The sequence below is a fragment of the Stomoxys calcitrans genome, chromosome 5 (assembly GCF_963082655.1).
Source record: "Stomoxys calcitrans chromosome 5, idStoCalc2.1, whole genome shotgun sequence".
Lineage (NCBI taxonomy): Eukaryota > Metazoa > Arthropoda > Insecta > Diptera > Muscidae > Stomoxys > Stomoxys calcitrans.
Genome location: NC_081556.1, coordinates 55,277,706 through 55,291,950, shown reverse-complemented (window position 1 = coordinate 55,291,950; position 14,245 = coordinate 55,277,706). Strand labels below are relative to the sequence as shown.

The window sequence follows — 14,245 nt, the reverse complement described above, 5'->3', positions numbered from 1 at the left end:
TATAAGTGGTCGAAATCGGTCCATGTTTAGATTAACTTCTCCACAAAGCGGTCCAGGAGGTCCATTATCATTGAGCTTAAACTTGAATAGTTAGCACTCATTGACATGTGAAAAGTTTGCTCCCGTTTTTTAACGGAATGTTCAGGGGCAAGGTTTGCAATTTGCATATCCCCGAAACCAGTATAGATATCGTTGACTTGAAGCAAACATTTTTGTAGAGATTTTTGAAAAAAACAAGTGAGAGCGTGCAAAGTTCGGCCGGGCCGAATCTTATATACCCTCCACCATGGATCGCATTTTTCGAGTTCTATGCGCGGTATTTCTTTTTAGGCAAACAAAGAATATTGAATAAGAACTGTTATGCTATTGGAGCTATATCAAGTAATAGTCCGGTTTGGACCATAAATGAATGCTGAACATTGTAGAAGTCATTGTGTAATATCGGATAAGAATTGCGCAAGAAGCAAAATCGGGAGCTGTATCAAGCTTTTGATCGATTTACACCATTTTAGACATGTATGTTGAAGGTCATGAGAGAAGACGTTGTACACAATTTCTGCCAAATCGGAGGAGAATTGCGCCCAGATCGGTTTATATGGCAGGTATGTCAGGTTATGCACGGATTTGCGCCATACTTAGCACAGTTATTGAAAGTCATAACAAAACACCTGATGCAAAATTTCAGGCAAATCGGATGAGAATTGCGTGCTGTATTGGCTCAAGAAGTCAAGCTCCAAGATCGGTTTATATGAAAGCTATACCAGATTATGAACCGATTTGCATAATACTTAACACAGTTGTTGGAAGTGATGCCAAAACACTACGTGCATAATTTCAGTGAAATCGGGCGAGAATTTCGCCCTCTAGAGGCTCAAGCAGTCAAGACCCAAGACCGGTTTAAATGGCAGCTATATCAAAACATGGACCGATTTGGCCCTTTTACAATCTCAACCGTCCTACACTAAAATTTATATTTGTGCAAAAGCGGCTAGCTTTACTCCTTCGAAAGTGCTGCCGACAGAAAGACGGACGGACAGACGGACGTACCGACAGACAGACGGACGTACGGACGGATGGACAGACGAACGGACAGACGGACGGACAGATGACGGACAAGGCTACATCGACTTAAAGTGACATGACCATCAAGAATATATATACTTTATGAGGCTCAGACGCATATTTCGAGGTGTTTGGCAGCCCAACAAATTTTACAAATACCTAGGTCCTTGTATTGTATTTTGCACACGATCTCGCTTACACCTCTAACAATTTAAAATTTGGAAGAGTTATCTTCACCTGTTCTTACACAGCACACTTTTTTACTATATTTTTTTTCGATTTTCTCTCACTGTGCAACGTATCATCCTTTCCCCACATGCCCTACATATGCTATCACATGCCGCACTTATTTTGCAAAAGTGAGTTCGTAGTCCTATGGGCCCCATTGTGATATCGAAAGCTAAACTGATCTCCTTTTTGCTTCCTTTCAGTAACTCGCCTTCTCACAATCCTTAACTTCCCGTAGGACTTTCGTGGTCCTATCGACCGTTTCGCTATCCCATAATGTTACACTCGTCGTGTTCGTCGCGCACGCCCTTTACTCGGACTGTGCCGACACGAAAGGCTTCGGAATAACCAAGTTTGTTGACGGCAGTCCTCTGGCCATGACTGCCAAATCGTCTGCTTTTTCATTACCCTTACTCTGCTACGGCCCATCACCAAAAACATTGCGGATCGTGCCATCCTCAGAGAAGGCGCTAATCTTCTTCTTACACTTCAAGACTGTTAGTGTCCTTACCGTGTAGGTTGTTATTGCTCTCGTGGACAGTTTTCTGTCCATAAAGATGTTCACACTCGACGTCCGCGAGTGAACACCTCACGCATTTCGTGATCGCCTGGATCTACCTCTGCAGGACTGTAGGTTCAAGGTTCTCAATGTAGACCCTCACGCTCACTCTGTCCTCTAGCTTTGATCAATCCGTATAGCATGAACTTCCATATCTAGCAGTGCCTCGCATGCGAACTCAAGTGTCGTCTCAGGTATCCGTTCGGAAACCTCTTCCATTCCTTTGAAATTTCTTATCGTCGTCTCGACTATATGGCGATCGAGTGACGTGCTCCTTTCCTATACCCATTCTCCCTACGACTTAAGTCTCATAACCGCAGTGACTGCCTCAGATTTAATCTGTATGTCTATGGGTCGGATATCTAGGAAAGTCTTCAGTGACCTAGTGGGCGTGGTCCTCCGCGCCCCGCCTATGCCAAGACAACATTTTTCGTTTCGTTTTTGTTTTACTGAGGCGCAAGTTCAGGCACCATTTGAGCCTTCTGCCAGTCTACGTAGTGCCCAACATCTGAGAGCCTTTTGAATATGGTGCTTCTGAATATGACAATTCTAACTCAATTTCCTGTCCAATATCACTCCTAATTATTTGACCTTGTCAGATATCGAAATCATTCCATAGAGGAAATGTGTTGCGTTAAATTGGCCCACCTTTGTCTTCCTCGTGAACAGGAATAATTCAGTCTTCTCTGGGTTAACATTGAGACCTCTGGGTCTAGCCCAGTCATATGCCATATGCAACACCTTTTCGGCCCTTCTGCATAGCTTGTTCGGATGCTACCCCTTAGAAGTTTTATAACATCGTCTGCGTAGAAGTCAGCATCCGTAATAGGTTATTTATCTTGATCATCGATAGGAGTGGCATGCGCTGTGCCATTTTCTCTCTTATATTTAAGTCATGGGACCCATAATTAATCCACCTGTTCCTTAGCATATGGTTTATCTAGTCTATGCCGGAACTGGTCGAAGGATTGGATCAATGTGTCGGTCCGTACATTATTAAACGCCTCCTCGATGTCAATGCATACCGCCAGTGTCTACGTTTTGGCATCGAAGGATTCTTCTATTTTATGCACAACCTCGTGCAGGGCAGTCTCCACTGACCTTCCCTTAACATAGGCATGTCGTTTGTATTTGAGCAGTTCGCAGGATACCCACTTTTTATCATGGCATCCAAAAATTTGCAAATTTTGCGCATGAACATTCCACTAAGGAACAGGGGCAAACTTCTCACATATCAATGAATGAAGTCCGATTCAAGTTTAAGCTCAATGATAAGGGGCCTCCTTTTTTATAGCCGAGTCCGAACGGCGAGCTGCATTGCGACACTTCTTTGGAGAGAAGTTTTACATGGCATAGTACCGCACAAATGTCGCCAGCTTTAGGAGGGGAAAACCACCGCTGAAAATTTTTTCTGATGGTCTCGCCAGGATTCGAACCCAGGCGTTCAGCGTCATAGGCAGACATGCTAACCACTGCGCTACGGTGGCCTCCATCCATCCATCATGGCATCCACAATACGTTTAATGGTTTTGAGTAGAGATGACTTAAGGCTTATAGGTCTACAGGTCTTTGATATCACCGGGTATAAATACCACCCTTCCTCCAGCTTTCGAAGTACTCGGAAGGCCTAGGCGCGCTGGGCCTCCTTCTGTAGTAACGCCGGAAATATTCCATCAGGTCCGGGTAACTTAAAAATTTTAAAGATACTTAACCATTAATTCCGTAATGAAAAACCTTCAAAAAATCTCATTATTCCAAGATTCCGGTGTCTCCGTGATTCCCGTCGCATCCTATGAAAAGGCGTTTTTATCAAAAACCTCAACATGTCATCTACTTACGTTTCAGTTTGGACATGGATTTTTAATCACCTTGGCGGCGTCATTATTGCTGTCTACCCGTTCGCAGAAAAGCTTCCAGGGGGCACATTTTACCGTTCTGATTACCTATTGTGTTCCTTGAACTGTGTGTCTCATGCCAATAAACATCCGCTTTTTTACGACGTGCTCTATTGCAAAGTCTGCTATCCTCTTTCACAATGTTGGAAATTTGCCCCCGTCAACCAAAGATTTTCTTGGCCTGATTTCCTTACTCGAAGAGGAAAACTATATTGAAAAGACTCCACTACGGTAATCGCTGAACCTGCTGACATTGTCGTCAATGTCTTCTTTGCTTGGACAATCTAAAATACCTCGTCCCAGTCTTCTTCTGAGAAGTCTTCCGAATTTTGTCCACTTGGTTTTCAACTTATTCCCGAAGCTTATCGGATTCGGCGCTGGCCATGCGATTCTAAACCTAATGTAGCAATGGTCAGAGTAAAAGTGTTCCATGGAGACCCCCAATCCTGAACCTCATCGATTAGATTTTCCGAACATATTGTCTAAAACCTCCTCCCTAATCCTATTTACAAGGTGCTATCAATGTTAAGTGTTTTCAGGTCGTTAGTATTCAAGAATTCTGCCAGGGTTTGGACCCCTTATTAATATTGGTACTACCCCACGAAATGTGAAAGTTTGCCCCGCAAGATATTAGTACCTCATTTCTTCCTCACCAGTCGTTGCAGCTCCGACGTGGGTGCCTGTGTCGGAGAGTCGGAGAAAGGTAGATAAAGTGGTGGCAGGTATGCTCCACCTTCTCCCTCTCTCATCACTGTGGCATCCGACATTGCCAACTCTGGGGAAAATATATAACTTAAATTTGTATGTCAAATACCGCAGGTTCTAGGCCGAGTTGCCGTGGTAGTATAAAATAATTGGTACCTGATATGGTTCAGTTCATAAACTTAGTTCCGGATCATGTATATAGCTGTCTCGCTTCGGTGGATGTTTATCTGGATGACCTCAACCATCGGACCTTCATTAGATGGGCTTCTTGAGAGTGGTTGATGGTCTCATCGTCTGCTCTCTGTTCTTTAGGCTGCATTGAGTTTCCCGTCACTGCACTTCTTGATGTTTTAATATTAGGATCGTTGCCTATTCTAGACTTCCGAATCTTGAGAAAGTCGGCGATGGTTTCACAGCCGGCTCCCTGTTCGTTAGACTGCATTGAGTCTTTTATCCCTGCACTGCCTGATGTTTTAGTATTGGGATCTTTGCCTACCTAGTCTTTCCAATATTGAGAAAGTCGGTGATTGTCTAGATGGTTTAGATATAGCTCTCATATAGATTTTCATCCGTTTTTGAATAATGTGGGTTTTTTCAACGGTCCTTGGGATATTTGGAACGGAGGTTTCTCTTATGATTCTTGAAAACAATGTTGAATTTTATAGAAATCCCTTCAGATTTAGATACAGCTCCCATCGCCGTTTTTCACATTTACAGCCTTTGCAAGCGCATTTATCAACCCATATTCTCAACATTCAGGATTAACGTCCGATATCGTATGTGGTCGCCTTAAGTCTTTTCTCAATGCTTTCATTATTCTCCCAAAGAGGTAGGGATACAGGCTGTTGATGATGAGAATGGATATCACTAGTATATCCTCTTTGATAGACGACTTAAGAAACTATTTCAAGTGTTGTTGGTCACTCGCATACAACAAAATTAAACTTCTAGTCATGACATTCAATAATCATGCTGCAATAGTAAGTGCTCTGACTTTTTCACTGCGATAACGCGCCACTGCCATTCATCGCCATAGCAAAAGTAATAAAAATCTTTTGATGTTAACATTCGGTACTTTATGTTAGGGCAATTTCTAAACAATTTCAACGCATTTCACTTATATCTCTCAACTAATAAATTATGAATGGTGCCTCTGGGGGCCAAGAAAAACAGTAGCTGCAGTAACAACACCAGCACAAATGGAGATGAGCACATTTCATGCTGTCCTTCAAGCAGAGTCGTAACTCTCCAAAATACATAAATATCAAAATGGGAAGATATAAAAACTTGCAGAAAGTAAAGAAACGAACAGAAGGAATATGCTGCGATAGTAAATGACACACTCCGGGGGATTTCAGCACGTATCCTCTTGCCCAGGCACACCACAGCAATTGAACTGCAGCCGCATGTAGGGACGGACAATGAAAACTAAACCAAAAAACGCAATGACCACACGGATAACTTAAGTTAACTTACCCCAAACATATTGGAACACTTATAATGCCATCAACTAATACGGCAGAGCCACAGCATCTTGTCTTTTGGGTGCTTTGTGTTTTTCTCTTTTGATTTTGCCCAGATACGTTGGTATTTTTTTCACTGCTTACCATTTGAGAGGCAATCAATCTTGTTACCATAATCATGGCGCCGCCACAAAGTCTGCAAGTTTGGCACAATGTTAGCTGATTCATGGGCGTATGAAGCAGGCCGCCATAGAGCCCCCCACCGGCATCTGCTTTAGGTGTGACTGTAAGCTTTGCTACAGTGTTGCCGTTTTTTAAGAATTTTAGTGAGATATGCAAAAAAGTGTAGCATTTTTCGACATGTCGCACTGGAATCGAAATTTTGTGTTTGTTAGCCCAAAAAATTTAACCTCACCTCCGGGTGTAGTTTTCGTTTGTGATGGTGTTGCCTGAAGAGTGTGGAAAATGTTGCATTTCCTACATTGTGCGAAGTCTGCGGTGTAGAATGACGCACTTAAAATCGGTTGCCAGCATTTCGTAGGCAAGTCTCCAAAATATTGGGGTTCATGGAATATTTAGGATATTGGTGATCGCCAATATTCAGGTTAACTGTGAGTAGCCATTGTTCAAGCAAATTTTGATTGATCATATGAAGAAGAAGACAAAATTTTTTGAAGGTCGATATATCTAAAAATGGTTTAATATGGACCATATTCGGTATAGATTCCGAGGGGTGCATAATACTTACAAAAAAATTTCAAATTTCGGACAATAAATGCATCTTTTATAAACACACAATTTTTGACGGATCATTTCGCAACTATTTAAAGATTTTATAGTTTATAAAAATTGTTTCTTTACTAAATATTGTATATATTTAAGCAAATAAATTAACTTGAATGCCTTATTCAGCTAGCTTTGCAATTTGGTGAAAAGTTCGAAAATAACGGACTAAATGAATAAAAATGTCTACATAATGTCCCTACGGACATACTATTGACAATGCCTCATATATGCCGCAATGTCTTTATATATTTCCTAATGACTTACTATTGACAGTGTCACTATTGACTTCTGCATGACAGGCTCATATGAAATGTCTATACCAAAAAGTATGGGCTTGGGTATAAATTGTCAGTAGTTTAGGTATGTCAGAAGGCCACCGTAGCGCAAAGGTTAGCATGTCCGCCTATGACGCTTGGGTTCGAATCCTCGCGAGACCATCAGAAAAATTTTCAGCGGTGGTTTTCCCTCCTAATGCTGGCAACATTTGTGAAGTACTATGCCATTTAAAACTTATTTCCAAGGAGGTGTCGCACTGCGGCACGCCGTTCGGACTCGGCTATAAAAGGGAGGCCCTTTATCATTGAGCTTAAACTAGAATCGGACTGCACTCATTGATATGTTTCTGCAGAGTATGAGGATGGGAATGAGAATACGAGACACAGAACCTGTATTCTTGCAAAGAGTAGTTTAAATGTTTTTCTTCTTCCGTCGCTAAGCACTGAAGATTTAGTAGTAGCCAGCCTTGAAATAAACAAGTCTCATTACTGGCTGGCTTCCCTATATATGATACACGATTCAGAGATGCCGCTTTCAAACCTTAAGTTGCTGGTTGAAGCCGCTTCAGCAGGGAAGAAGAGCCTCATTGTAGGAGGTGATGCTAATGCACATCACCAGATATGGGCCCGGAACGGGATAGCTGTGAGGTCCAATCTGTGTGATGTTCATTGCTGTCACGAAAAGCATAGCTGCGAGCTACCGGGCGCATCCACACGTTGCGGTTGGTGCAATGCTGCAACGAAAGTCGCGTACAATCAGCGGTATCGAGTGAAGAGTCTCAGTGAGAGGGTGAGCGGTACCGGCTCTAGCACAAATAGTGCCTATTATGCTCGATATGACAAGGTGAGTTATTGGAGCTTTTAAATAACCAATGGCCACCATGCTCTCCCGGCGATCGGTCGTATAGATCGGAACGAGCTTGCGCACTTACAAGGGCTTGACGAGGATGGCCACATCCACATGAAAATGTGGCTACAACAACAACTAGATATGGGGACCGAAAGGGGTGAGCTGCTTATCGAATTCATTATAAGTTGCAACCTGGCGATTTATAATAAAGGAGATAAGTCGACCTTTATTTCCAGGAACAGGAAGGAGGTTCTAGATATTACCTTTGTATCGGAAGATATAAGTGGAAGAATATGCGACTGGGAAGTGTTGGATGACCACAGAATCTCTAAATATCGTTATATTAGTTCCAGACTTGGAGAAAATACTACAGAAGAGGTCCCCGGCTAAACATTAGAAAGAAAGGAGGATTGGCATTAATTTTGGCACAAAATCTGCACGTCTATCCCTTTTAGACCAGAAAAGGAAAAGGGAACTGCGCAGGAAATAGACATAATGGTCAGTCGGATCACGATGGCCCTCGTTTGTGTCAGCACGTAATAGTGCTAAGCCAAGGGGCAAACAGCGACCGCCATGGTGGACCCCAGAGCTGGTTGGTCTAAGGAAGGACTGCAGAAAACTCTTCAACAAAGCGAAAACCACAAGAGCACCACACAATTAGGACATCTATAAGGCTAAGTTAAGAAAATATAAGGGCGAGCTGAGAAAGGCTCAGGCCTGGGTAGAATTCTGTAGCTCTGAGGCCTATAGGATAAGGAAGATTCTGTCCTCGAGACCTATTACGGTGGGGTATATTCAAAAGGGAATGTATGGACAATGAATAGTGAGGAAACACTATAACTTTTCGTTGGTAAATGTGTAACCCGGGAAATTCTCCAATGGACAGCCTCTCTCCAGAAGAGGTTGTCACTGGAATGCATTCGTCGGATGTTTTTAGAGAAATTATGTCTGATCCGAAAATCCTTTGGATGATAAAAAGATTCGACTCCTTTGAGTCGGCAGGCCCTGATGAGTTATAACCGGTTGAATTGCAAGCTGTGTCTGATAGACTGGGTCCCTGGCTTAGGGAGATATACTCTGCTTGTATCAGCATGTCACATATACCTGTGGGATGGAGGGACACGAAGGTCATTTTCATTCCGATAGCAGGAAAACCCTACCACAGGTAAGATTTTCGTTCTATTAGTCTGTCATCCTTTATGGTGAAAAATATCTTAGGGCAAAGATTTCTGGAGATCACCTGTCTCGGAAGCAGCATGCATATACTAAAGGCCAGTCCACTGAAACAGCCCTTCACGACCTAGTCGGCTACATGGAGGGATGTCTCGCTGTAAGGGTGAGGTCCTTTCAATAATGTAAAACCGACGTCAATCATGAAGGAGTTGGAGTTTCTAGACATCAACTCTACCGTAAGAAACTTTAATAACTAACTTACTAAAAGATGCATTACGACAGGCTTGGCATCTGCGGATCTAAAAAGATGAGTCAGCAGAGGAACACCTCAAGCAGGTGTACTGTCTCCTCTACTTTGGAATATAGCCATAAACGATATATTATTGTCTCTGTTAGAACAATGTGTAAAGGTGGTCGTGTATGCTAATGAAGGGGTAATTGCGGTTAGGGGAAAGTTTTCCAGCACTCAAAGAGATATACTTCAGGAAGCTCTACGTGCAACAGCAAAGTGGGCTACCGAAAGAGGTCTAGGTGTATATCCGTGCAAGACAGAAGTAGTTCTTTTCGGCAGGAGATACAAGTTGCCTACAGTGGAACCTGTCTCTTTTGAAGGAAAGAATGTTCCATTTAAAAAAAGCGCAAAATACCTGGGTGTTTTGCTGAACAGGAAACTGAACCTCCAACATTTTGGAAAGGGCAAGAAAGGCAGCTCTTGCCCTATACACCTGCAAGAGAGCCATTGGGAAAAGTTGGGGGTTTAAACCGCGTTTCATGCATTGAGTATATACTACAGTTGTCAGACCTATAATGCTATATGGTCTTGTGGTCTGGTGGACGACGCTTCAAAATTCCAACTACTACTCAGTACTTAACCGGATCCAAAGGATGGCTTGTTTGTGCATCACAGCCGCACTGAGGACGACACCATCTGATGCATTGAATATAATGCTACATCTTATGCCTCTGGACATTGTGTCTACCCAAATTGCAGCGACCACTGCCGTGATGTTAAGGTACCTTTCTCATTGGTCATGTGGCGGACACTGTGTTATCTTTGATACTATATGCGATGTTCCAGGCAGTATGGATTACACCCTACCTGACCCGCTTTTTGATAAAAAGTACTGTACCGCTATCCTTGATAGGATCAATTCGAACTACGATACCCTACTAATATAAGCTACATAAAATTCCATGCGGATGGTTCCAAACTAGACGACCAGGTCGGCTTGTGGTGTACTCTAAAGATCTAGAAGTAGTCAAATCGAAAAGGTCGTGCGCTGCAGTGTGTATCAAGCGGACATCCTTGCAATTAAGGAAGTGATGGAATGGCTAAGATATAATGTCATGTCGACGATTGGCATAAATAACTTCTCAGATAGCCAGGCAGCCAGCCATTAGCCCTGGAGACCATATTTCTGAACACTAAAACCGCCCTCGACTGTCGCAGATATCTCAGCGAAATAGGAGAACAGCTCAAAACTCACCTGTTCTGAGTGCCGAGCCAGAGAGATATACAAGGGAATTGTAATGCGGATGACCTTGCGAGACTAGAATCTACCTTATACATTCCAGGGAAACTGGAATCTGTGGGTATGCTTCTAGCGACATGTTAAGTTTTTTTTTTTTGTGAGCATTCCAAAATTATGTGGCCTAATTTAGACTGTAAATGGTTTAACGCTTTGCTGTCACTGGCAAGAGCTGAAACTTTGCACTGATTCTTTATTTGTCCATAAGCAGGTTAAGTTCGAAGATAGGCTACATCGGACTATATCTTGATGTAGCCCCCATAAAGACCGATCCGCCGATTTTGGCCACATTTATTATCCGATTTTGCTGAAATTTGGGACAGTGAGTTGTGTTAGGCCTTTCGACATATTTCGTCAATTTGGCCTATACCGGTCCAGATTTGGGGATAGCTGTCATATAGACCGATCCCTCGATCAAGGGTTTTGGACGCATAAAAGGCGCATTTAGTGTCTGATGTCGCCGAAATTTGGAACAGTGAGTTAAATTAAGCCCGTCGACATACTTCTGCAATATGGCACAGATCGGTACAGATTTGGATATAGCTGCCATTTAGACCGATCTTCCGATTTAAGGTTCTGCGCCCATAACAAGCGCTTTTATTGTCCGATATCGCCAAAATTTGGGACAGTGAGTTAAGTTAAGCCCTTCGACATACTTTTGCAATATGGCCCAGATCGGTTCAGATTTGGATATAGCTGCCATATAGACCGATCTCCCGATTTAGAGTTTTGGGCCCATAAAAGGCGCATTTATTGTCCGATTTTGCTAAAATTTGGGACAGTGTGTTGTGTTAGGTCCTTCAGCACCCTTTTTCAATTTGGCTCAGATCGGTCCAGATTTGGGTATAGCTGTAATATAGACCGATCTCTCGATTTAGGGTTTTGGGGCCATAAAAGGCGCAATTATTGTCCGATTTTGCCGAAATATGGGACAGTTAGTTGTGTTAGGCTCTTCGACATTTTTCTGCAACTTGGCCCTAATCGGTTCAGATTTGGATATAGCTGCCATACAGACCGTTATGTCGATATAAAACCTTGGCCCCGCAAAAGTCGCATTTATAATGCAACTTCACTGAAAGTTGACACAGTGCCTTATGTTAGGCTTAAGCGTACCATTAAAATGAATTAATCACATGTATACTTGCATATGCATAACCTTTTAAGAATTAATGCTTGCAAATTTTATAACAAACATTCGACTTTTAGTTTTTGAATTTTGGCCAATGGCACTGTGCAATGCTGCATAGGTTAACATAAAGATATTCGATATCAAAATATTAGTTAATCTCTTTTATTAGGGCAATATACCCAGCACCACAAAAATATTTTACTATTGGCAACAATGCTAACCACTTGTGCGAGTGTTTTGCCGTTCAACTTCTGAAGCTGCCTGTCAATTCTTACAAACTTTCAAGTATCTTAACGTAGTTCTTTACACGTCGACTTGGTCAGTGAGGTGTCAAAGAGAAAGGCGTTGCAGTAACCTTTTTATGGTGCGGAATACAAAAACGGTATCTTCAAAACAAACACACTCTGACTCACATACACTAAGGTTATGTGGAAGCAAGAACGGAAGTCGAGCAACCAAGACAGAGGCCAAAAGACTGGGAATTAAATGAGGCTTTGGGGAATTTTGCGCATAACTTGACGCTTTAATGCAGATACACGCAAAGTCCTCACTCCAGTCCTCGCTCCTTCAAACGTGAACCGCATTCGAAATACGGTCGGAAAATTTTACCTCTGTAATGGACCAGATTGTTGGTTAGTTGTTTGGCTGGTGCGCTGTATCAGAGCGTACAACGGTGACAGATGAAAATGTTTTTCATTCATATGCACATGTTGGTGCCCATGAATTTTTCGTTTTCTTTTGGGGTGAACTTTCCTTTAGTTTTTACTTCTCTTCTTTTTTTTTTTGTCAATTGAACCGGAATATTGCCGGTGTTAAAATATTGACAGCAAAAAAATATGAGTTGTGGATCATAACTCTTTTGGGGGTATATATTACGCACTAAAGTGTCTGCTGATGGAAGGATAGCTACTCAGTTTTTGGAGCTGCCAAAGTGGATGGATGGCACATGGCGTATTGAATTGCACTGTGCAACAGAAAGTTTTTTAGACGCCTGAAATGGAAAATGGCATTGGATATGCTACAAACGAAAAGGCATTTCTATACAATCATGAAAGTGGAATACATATTCTATGAAATTCATATAAAGGTGGTATGACTCGATATGTATTCTCATATATTTTTTGCAAATGTGACAACTTCGAAAGTTGCACGATGTGCATGATATAAACGAAAAAACTAATATGAACAAGTAAAAGAGTGCTAAGTTCGGCCAGACTGAATTTTAAATATCTTACACCACGGATCGCAATTGTAAAGCTGTTTGTCTGGAATCTGGCTATAGGCAAATAAAGGATAATGGATGCACAGTGCTATGATATTAAAGCTATTTTACGTTATGGACTGACTCAGACTATACTTGATTTGGACCGATTCAGTCCATATTTTGCACGTATGCTGAAGGCCACATGAGAAGTCGTTGTGTCATATTTCAGCCAAATCGGACAAAAATTGCGACCTCTAGAAGCTTAGGAGTATAATCGAAAAATCGGTTTATATAGGAAAATAATTGCGCCCTCTAGACACCGAGCACGAAGATCTGTTTATGTGGCAGCTATAGCAAAATATGAACCGATTTAGCCTATTTAGAATCCCAAAATTAACCATTAAGGAAGGGCAAAAGTCAGGCGCTGCCGACTGTATAATACCCTACACCTATCCTATAAGTACAATGTCGGAGCTATATCCTATTCTTTTTTGTCCATAAGCAGGTTAAGTCCGAAGATGGGTTATATCGGAGTATATTTTGATATAGCCCCCATATAGACCGATCCGCCGATTTAGGGTATAAGGCCTATAAAAGCCAAATGTATGATCCGGTTTTGCTGAAATTTGGGAAGGTGAGTTGTGTTAGACCCTTCGACATCCATTTTTTTATTTGGCCTAGATTTGGATATACCTGTCATATAGACCGATCCGCCGATTTGGGTCCTTAAGCCCATAAAAGCCCCATTTATTATCCGATTTTGCTGAAATTTGGAACAGTGAGTTGTATTAGGCCCTTCGACATTTTCTTTTTTAATTTGGCCCAGATTGCTCCAGATTTGGATATAGCTGCCATATCTACCGATTTCTCGATTTTAGGTTTTGGGCCCATAAAAGGCGCATTTATTGTTCCATGTCGCCGAAATTTGGAACAGGGAGTTGTGTTGGGGCCCTTTGACATTCTACTTCAATTTGGCTCAGATCTGTCTAAATTTGGTATAGCTCCCATATAGACCGGTCCCTCGATTTAAAGTCTTGGCCCATTAAAGACATATTTATAATCAGATTTCACTGAAATTTGACACAGTGGCTTATGTTAGGGTTTTCGACATCTGTGACGTATATGGTTCAGATTGGTTTATTTTTAGATATAGCTACTAAAAAGATCAATATTTTGTTATACACAATTGAACAATGACTTGTACTTATTAGAATTTGGTCCAAATCGGAGCATATTTCTATATAGCTGCTATGAGACTTAAGGTATGCATTTTTCACCGGGTTTTGACGAAAGGTGGCTTACATATATACCTGAGGTGGTTGGTATCCAAAGTTTGGCCCGTCCGAATATAACGCCTTTTTATTTGTTAGCATTCAAATAAGCCGAA

General features: G+C 41.9%; 1 long non-coding RNA gene across 2 annotated transcripts in view; it reads right to left on the bottom strand.

The window, feature by feature from the left end:
- Nucleotides 1-14,245, bottom strand: part of LOC106084905 (uncharacterized) — a 417,203-nt gene that overhangs the window by 322,630 nt on the left and 80,328 nt on the right. The gene's annotated exons all lie outside the window — the stretch shown is intronic.